At 47.8% G+C, this 7,941-nt stretch overlaps 1 long non-coding RNA gene across 5 annotated transcripts; it reads right to left on the minus strand.

Annotated features, from left to right (window-relative positions):
* Window positions 1–566: 566 nt before the first annotated feature.
* On the minus strand, window positions 567–5,237 carry LOC127028016 (uncharacterized). 5 transcript variants are annotated; one of them, XR_007767916.1, is made up of 5 exons: window positions 5,153–5,237; window positions 4,844–4,985; window positions 4,217–4,339; window positions 2,295–2,438; window positions 567–651 (listed from the first exon to the last, which is right to left on the minus strand). It is a non-coding gene; the product is annotated as an uncharacterized LOC127028016 (long non-coding RNA). The 5 variants fall into 5 exon arrangements; XR_007767915.1 differs by lacking the exon at window positions 567–651 and having other exon boundaries at window positions 2,276–2,438; XR_007767914.1 differs by lacking the exons at window positions 567–651; window positions 2,295–2,438 and adding an exon at window positions 3,082–3,505.
* Window positions 5,238–7,941: the final 2,704 nt, after the last annotated feature.

Raw genomic sequence — 7,941 nt, forward strand, 5'->3', positions numbered from 1 at the left:
TGACAGGGAGATGGAGCCAGAGAAAAAACAGGGACTGAAAGCAGGACAGAGAAATGGAAAAGGAAAATTAGGGATGGGTACAAGCACAGAGAGGAAAAGAATGCCAGGGAACACACCAGAGAAAAAAAAAAAAAGACAGGTGCAGCTCAGGACAAAGAGATGGAAAAGGAAAAAACAGTGATGGGCTGCAGGACAGAGACGAAGGATGACAAGAAGGAAGGAGAGAGAACAGGACAAAAACACAGGCAGAAAAAGAAAAGGGAGCGGTAGAACTAGAGAGAGAAAGGGAGAGAGGAAGACGGAGCAGGACAGAAGAATAGAGAGAAGATGAGAGGTACAGGGAAGCAAAAGAAAATCACAGCAGCGTGGAAAGAGAGGGGGCCAGGGGAGGACAGGGAGGGACCGGGACACAGAGGAGGGGTGACAGGGCCCAAGGGCCCAGGACTCACCACAGCTCTTGCTCTCGGCGCTGCCAGAAGAATTTGTCAGTTCAGACCCTTCTTTCTCCTGCTCTCCTTCCCTCTTCTGTAACTCTGGTCACTTGGCTGTCCTCCAACCTGAGAGAATACGTGGGTGTCTCACAGCTCTTACGAGATGAAACTTCCTAGACACGCAGCCTCGCTCGGTTGTGCACTCCATGGCTGTGATGGACTGCAGGATGAGAAAGAGGGCCAGGCATCAGGACAGAGGGGAATAATGGGACAGCGAACTAGGCAGGGGGATATAGCAAGAAACAATGAGACAGGCAGTGTTATGCAGATATACAAGCAAAAAGGGGGACGATGGAGGACAGAAAAGCTAAGAGAAAATGGACAGGGAGCGGGGCAGAAATGGAGAAACATCCAGAGATGGCGGGTGCAGGCAGCACCCACGGGGTCCGGTGGCAGAGTAGCTCAGGGGCGGTGGGGAACTCACGTGGGGAAAAATTCACATGGGTCATGAGCCACACATGGCAACGGGCATGAGCCACCCACGGACACAGGACTGGGGGGGGGCCACCCATGGACACAGGGGCCAGAGGGGGCGGGAGCCCCCCGCAGACATGGCAGGGGGGACATGCTTTGGGATGACCTGCACCAGGGGTCCACCTGGGATAATCCATAGCAGATAACTCACCTGGGATGACCTGCAACACATGGTCTAGAACATCTATTGAGACACACACATATTTGCACATATATCTATTTCCATGTATTATATAGAATATCTATTTAGACATAGACATATTATCTCTACTTACACATATCTCTGTTTCCACTTATTATATAGAATATCTATTTAGACTTACATATTATCTCTGTTTACACTTACCTATTTCCCTTAAGCATACAGACCATCTATTTAGACTATTTATCTTTAGACCTATTAGGTATTTTGACACTTTAGCATCTTTTCAGACATCTCCGCTTAGACTTACTAAGTGTTACATAGTGTAGTGTGGATAGCTCTACCTAGTCAGACTTCTTTCTATTTTAAATTCCTTCGTATATAAAATATATCTTTTTTGCATTTTTAAAGTCCTTTATTTTTTTAATTTATATATACACACAAGTTATTTTTGTATTTTTAAAACCCCTACATATATATCTCTAGTCAGAATTTTTTTATATTCTATAATCCTTTATATGATACAGTAGATAGAGGTTTTCTATTTTGAAATCCTTTTTTATATATAAAACAATATTATTTTTCAATATCTATAAACCCGAGATCTTTTTCTCTATTTCAAACACCTCACACCCATATTTACAGTTTCTATTGTTTTTTAAACCCCCCATCCACCAATTCTCAGGCATTTTGGGGCTGTGACCCACCCCCATCCACCACTCACCTGCTCCTCTGCCACATCATTGCCCCCCCCGCTGACACTGCTGCCCCAAATGACATCATCACCTCCCCACACCTCCCCAATCCTCCCCTTTTTATTCACCCCCAAAAAAGGCACAAAATGAGGGAAACAGCCCCAACCAGCAGCTCGTTACTTTAAGGACTGTCATTGACATATGTATACACACCCCCCCAAAAGGTGGCTCTGCTAGGAAGCTAAAGGGGGAGTGCTCCCCCCAAACAGTTGCAGCCCCCCCAGCCCCTGTCCTGCAGGCTGGCAACCGGCCCACGAGGCGGGGGGGGGGCAAAGGGGAGCGTGACAGGGGATGACGCCACATCCCTTGCTCAGGCTCTGCTCTGGGATGTTGCCCCTCCGTTCCCACGCTGGGAGGGGCTCCCCAGGGCAACAAACGCCCCCGGTCCCTCTCGGCCCTGGACTCTCCCCCAACACAGCCCTTGCTGCGCACCTGCGGGGCACCCGCTGCAGACAGAGCCAGGAGCCTCCAGGCACAGGGCCGGCCCCTTACGGTGAGTCTTCTTAGCCACCGGCAGGCAAAGCTGGGCTGGGGGGGGAATCTATTGAGCATCGCGAGATGCTTACACCACCACATCTGAAAAACAAAAATCCCAAACTGTATTTCAGCCTACTAAAATAACACGTCTGGCTTGCTGGGTCAACAAAATTGGAAGTGAAGCATAAAACTTTAAAGAGTAAACTAAAAAAGAGAATAAATCTCAGTAATTCACTTTATACTAAAAAGGCGTGCATATTTTTATATACATCCAATAACAATACCTATACGATAAAAGCAGTTGATTTTCCTGTTGCATTAGTTTAACTTGCATAGCTGTGAATTGATACCATTAAATTACCTGTCTCCAACATACACAGCTATAAGTTGACTAGGGTTTTTTTTGTGTTACATGATTAGGATGGACATCTGGCCAGCTGCACTGCCCAAGAGAGATGCTACTGAACTGCCAGGGAAATGCACCATTGAAAGCGAGACAGAAATAAAGGACTTCAGAGCACTCCATCAAAATATCAGGAAAAACCCCCATAACATTCAGTTGCCTGTCTTTTTCAAGATTTAGACAAAATACCTAACTGCTTAAGCACACCTAATAAGTTATATGCTATGCTATTTGGCAGTTACAGTTTAAACAATGCAAGTCAATTTGCAGGTTATACAATTTAAGTTTTTAACATTTCATTTACGATAGAAAAACCAGCGAGATAGAAGTAAAACTATATAAGGAATCTTCTGAAAAAGAAAAAAAAAAAATCAAATCCCCAGTGCTGCAATACATAAGGCTACCAAAAAGGACTGGCAGATTTTAATGCTCTTGGCTGTACTGAAGCATGGAAAGGAACATGTTTTTATGATATCTCAACTGTTACAACTGAGAACCCAAAGACCAGCAATGCCATTGACTTTTGGAAGACATGTTGTGCTTGGGTCTCTGGAAGGAAGTAAATTTTCTCTTTTTTTTTTTTTAAAGAGTGAAAAATCTTGCTGCTGGTGACTTCTACTGCCAAGTACATCATCGCTGAAGATCCACTCTGATGAGAAGTTAATAAAAATGCAAGTTCTTTGAATGAGAAGTAGTCCCAGAAAAGGGTTCCCCAAAAACAGACCGCTCGACAGCGGATATGCCGACACATCCTGGATCACTGCTGCGAGAGAAGACCGTCCGTAAATTTCTCAGATACAACACACACAAGACAGATCTGTGCGTTGAGCCTCTAACACAAGAAAGGAAGCGCTCGGTTAGCATTATGCTGATGGGCTGAGGCACACGAGACCCTCGGTGTGGCTACCAATGTGCTCGCCTAACACAGAAGAACCCAATGGGAACAGCAAGACCTGAGTAACATAGGTATAGCACAAGAAAACAAGCGACACAAACTACCTCCTCACCTACAAAGCCCCTTAGGGAATAACGGCGGCGGTCGGCCAATGGAAAGGCCACGATGGCGTGACATGGTGACTCAAAAATCTAAAATGGACACCTTACGACTACAGAAACCGGTGCTAAGCACAAGAGAACATAACTGCCGTGACTGATACTAGAGCAAAACCTCATTGGACACTTAAGGAAAAAGGCAAAACTGGAATAACAGAAAAGCTTGCGTGCCCGGGACTGTGATAAAAGACGACCCCTGGCTGCAGATTGTTACAAGCACAAATAATACACACCTCGTCTCCAAGAAATTCCAGGGAAGATGGCGACACAAACCCACGCTGGAAATAAGTGCCTAGTCAATGCTTCTAAGTAACAATGCCTGTGACATCGGGACGGATGCAAAATTAAGTCAGGGAACAAAGTAAGTAAAAGGCACGGAGAAGCGGAGACCTCAGAGTTCTGGGGGTATATTTTTACATACCTAATGCCTTACGAGATGAGACTCATCTGACATTGAGCCCCGCATACTGAGATGCGGAGGCCCAGGCTGTTTACGCCGCGTCTCTTGTGACTCTGTTGTACCTCCCGTCAGCTGTGGGGAAGACTAAAACAGAACAGACCTCATCGACGTCCAAATCCAACTGCAAAACCAATCTGAGAAAGGCCAATGAACCCTCCTCCCTTTCCCAACCATCCCCAGTCTCAAAACTTTACAAACCCCTTCTCACCTCCTGAACTGTCCGGGAAGGAACCCACTGCTTCCTGACAGCTCCTGCCCTGTATTTGCACCCCTGAACCCCCTGCATTGGCCACTCCTCAGGAGCTGTTCTGAGCTGCACCCTGCATTCTGCAGCCACCTCCTATCTTACACCTTCCCACAGATGCTGGGCTCTGCTACAAGCCCACAACACAAGTGAACTCCTGATGCTTAAATCTATGAGGGGCCTGCCGCAAGCTGCAAAGGTTCTAGGGACAACACGGTTCTCTGTGGGCAATGGGGAAAGGCGATGAGCCATCCCATACCCTGAAAGACACTATGCCTTAGGTCCCTGCTGCTTTCCTTGAAAAATGCCAAAACTCCATACACAGGCACATGCAAGATGCTCACCCTAAGCCCTGCTAGATGATCTCACCATCAGTCCTGTTAAGAGAGAGAATATCAGCAGCTCACACAGTATACAGCAAAACCAGGGAAGAAAACAAGGTTCCATCTTCAATAGAGTCAGGAATTCCAGAAAAACACAAGGCACCTAGAACAATAAAAAAAAAAAGCATACTATTAAACTATCTTGCCACCCCTGAACACTCAATACAAAACTACTGACCAGGGGAAAAAAAAAAAAACACAAACCACACCTGCATACAAGCATACTTTCTACTATGTGTGCTGCTGAACTTTGACTCCCAGTGCTCTTACCTCAAACAGACACCTCCACTTCTCTAAATGCCAACACACATCTGCCCAGACAGCTTAGACAACTCAAAAAACTACCATCAACTGAAGAAACAGCAGAGCACCAACACCAAAGAAACCCTGGAGCAGAATGAGCTCCCTGATGAGCGGCTGTGGCTCATATACCCCGGGCCCCGCCCACACCCCCTTCCCACAATCCCCTGGGAAAGGGGAGGGGCCAACCACCAGAAGACAAAGGCAGCCAGAGGAGCAGCAGGGAGTTTTCTCATCTGCCTGAAGTTTACAGCGTGCAAAGCGCTGAACAGAGAAAGCGACCCTTACCGGAAATGACGATACCTGCTCTTTTTCTACAACTACATCTACGCTGCATCAGCAACGTGACCGGGTAGGGAATTGAACTTAATTTTTCCGGGGCGTAGATAGACAAAGATAGATGTCCTGCTAAGTTATGTAAGAAAGTAATTTGTTAAACGCAATAACAATATTGTTATCAAAAACGACGTGCTTTACTTTCCTACAAAAATCCCAAAATGCCATGGGGTTACGCTTCATTTCTAGCAAGACCATACATACTACCTAACTTCTACCAGAACTGCCTTCTGGATAGGACCGAATGACAAAGCAGAATTAGATCCCGTAAGAATCCCTTCCCAAAAATATCTCCGGTTGCAAAGCAAATTATTTATGGTAAATTGCCGATGATTCAGGGTCACCTTGGCGGTCTCTCTGAGCGACTCCCTTAACAGAACTAGATGAGTCCCAAAGAGCAGAAAACGCTAAAAAACCATGGAAATACAAGAAATGTATCAGACACTGTATGAAGCCCAATTAACACCTAAAGAGCTAGAACAAAAATAAGGTGCAAAACAGAACAAAAAACACCACGGGAGATGCATCAATGGCAATAGGTGAAGGCTATTGCCTCATCTGAAGAACTCAGGAGGAGATCTGAGGTGACGCTCGACACCTTTGGGGTACCAGATAGAAACATACTATAAGACAGAAAACAAAAAGATGGCTCTGGAGCACAAAGATGGCTTCGGAAAAGGTTCTGATGGAACAAGAGGCATCGTCACGGGATCAGAGAGATCCCGAAGGGGCCAGGGAGACCAAAGAAGTCTCGGGGATGCAACGAGCTCAAAAGGGAATCGAACAAAGTACAGGCGTCCTCAGGGGACTGGGGACCAATGGAGGCGCACCAAACAGACGAGAGGACGGAAAGACCAACCGGCGTAACGGATAGGGTTCCGAGGGGAAGAGGGGGGTGCAGAGCATCCTCCCGAGCTAAAATGGGGCTCTAGGGCGTAGGCGATGTCTCACAAGAGCTCGGCAAAGGGAGCGGAGGAGTCGCCAGGGGCCCTGAGAGACCAAAGAAGCCTCAGAGGTAACAATGAGGAACTCCAGAGGGGATTTCCACAAAGTACAGATGTCATCAGGGGGCCGGGGGCTGAATGAAGGCATCCTAAATGGCAAAGAGTAAGATAAGAGCGCTCTGAAGAGCACAAAACAATAAAATCAAAAGGAGCTAAAGCACTACGAGAGTGCTGTGGAGTACGAGAAAGGACTCGGAAGACATTGTTACAGAGAGGAGAGGAATTGGGAGGGGGCAGGGTAAGAAAAGAAGGCTTGGAGACACCGTGAGGGCCTTGGAGTCTCAGGAGGGCATCTAGGCAAACTACGGACGGCCGAATGGGAGAGGAACTGAATGGAGACACCCTCGATGGCAGAGAAAAAGATAAAGAGCGCTGCACAGCAAAGAAAGAAGGGAGGCTCTGCCGGAACAAGAGAGACAGAAAGGGAGATAAAATGCTCCAAGGTGCTGTGGAGAACGAGGAAGGCCTCAGGAGGCGGCCTGACCGCGAGGAGAAGGTTGTCGAGGGGGCCGACAGACAAAAGAAGGCTTAGGGACAACAGGGAGGAACTCGGTTGATCATCCAAGCAGAGTATGCACGGTCTCGGGTGGCCAGGGACTGAACACAGGAATCCTAGACAGCGTAGAGGAACAACTGAGTGCTCTGTGGCTCAAAGATGGCCCCACTGAAGTGCTACAAGGTGGATGTGCAGCACGAGGAAGGTCTCGGGAGGCATCGTGACTGGGAAAAGAAGAGTCCCGAGGGAGGTAGAGACAGAAAAAGGATTGGAGACACAGCGATTAAATCCAGAAGGGATCTGAACCAAGTAAACATGTCATCAGAGGGCCAGGGAACAAATAGAGGCACAGCTAGAGGGAAGAGAGGACAGAAGGACTGGGCTGGGTCACAGATATGGACTCGGGAAGTCCTCTGAGGGAACAAGAGGGGCGCGAGGTCTGCTACAAGGCTAAAAGTGTGCTAAGGGCAACCTCGAAGGCATCGACAGACATCGTGACACCATTAGAGGGGTCCCGGTTGGGCCAAAGACGCCAAAGGCGGCTCAGGGACACAAAGAGGAAGTCCAGAGGGGTCTTGAACAGAGTACAGAAGTCGTCGGCAGGCCGGGGACCAAATGGAGGCACCCTAGATGGCAGAGGGACACTCAGAGCGCTCCGAGGCACAAACAAATCTGAGGACGGGTTTCTGAGGGACCACGAGAGGATCAAAGTCCGCTATGGAGCTCAAATGGGGCTGTGGTACACAAAGAAGGCGTCTGAGGAGGCACGGTGACTGAGAGCAGAGGGGTCACAAAAGGCTCGGAGGGATAAGAGAGATTGAAAGGGAGGCAAAGCGCTACCAAAATGCTGTGGAGCGCAAGGAAGATCTCGGGAGGCATCCTAGCTAGCATAGAGAAGAGTAAGAATGGTCTTACTTGGGAAG

This window comes from Gymnogyps californianus, unplaced genomic scaffold, assembly GCF_018139145.2.
Source record: "Gymnogyps californianus isolate 813 unplaced genomic scaffold, ASM1813914v2 HiC_scaffold_135, whole genome shotgun sequence".
In the NCBI taxonomy this organism is placed as follows: domain Eukaryota; kingdom Metazoa; phylum Chordata; class Aves; order Accipitriformes; family Cathartidae; genus Gymnogyps; species Gymnogyps californianus.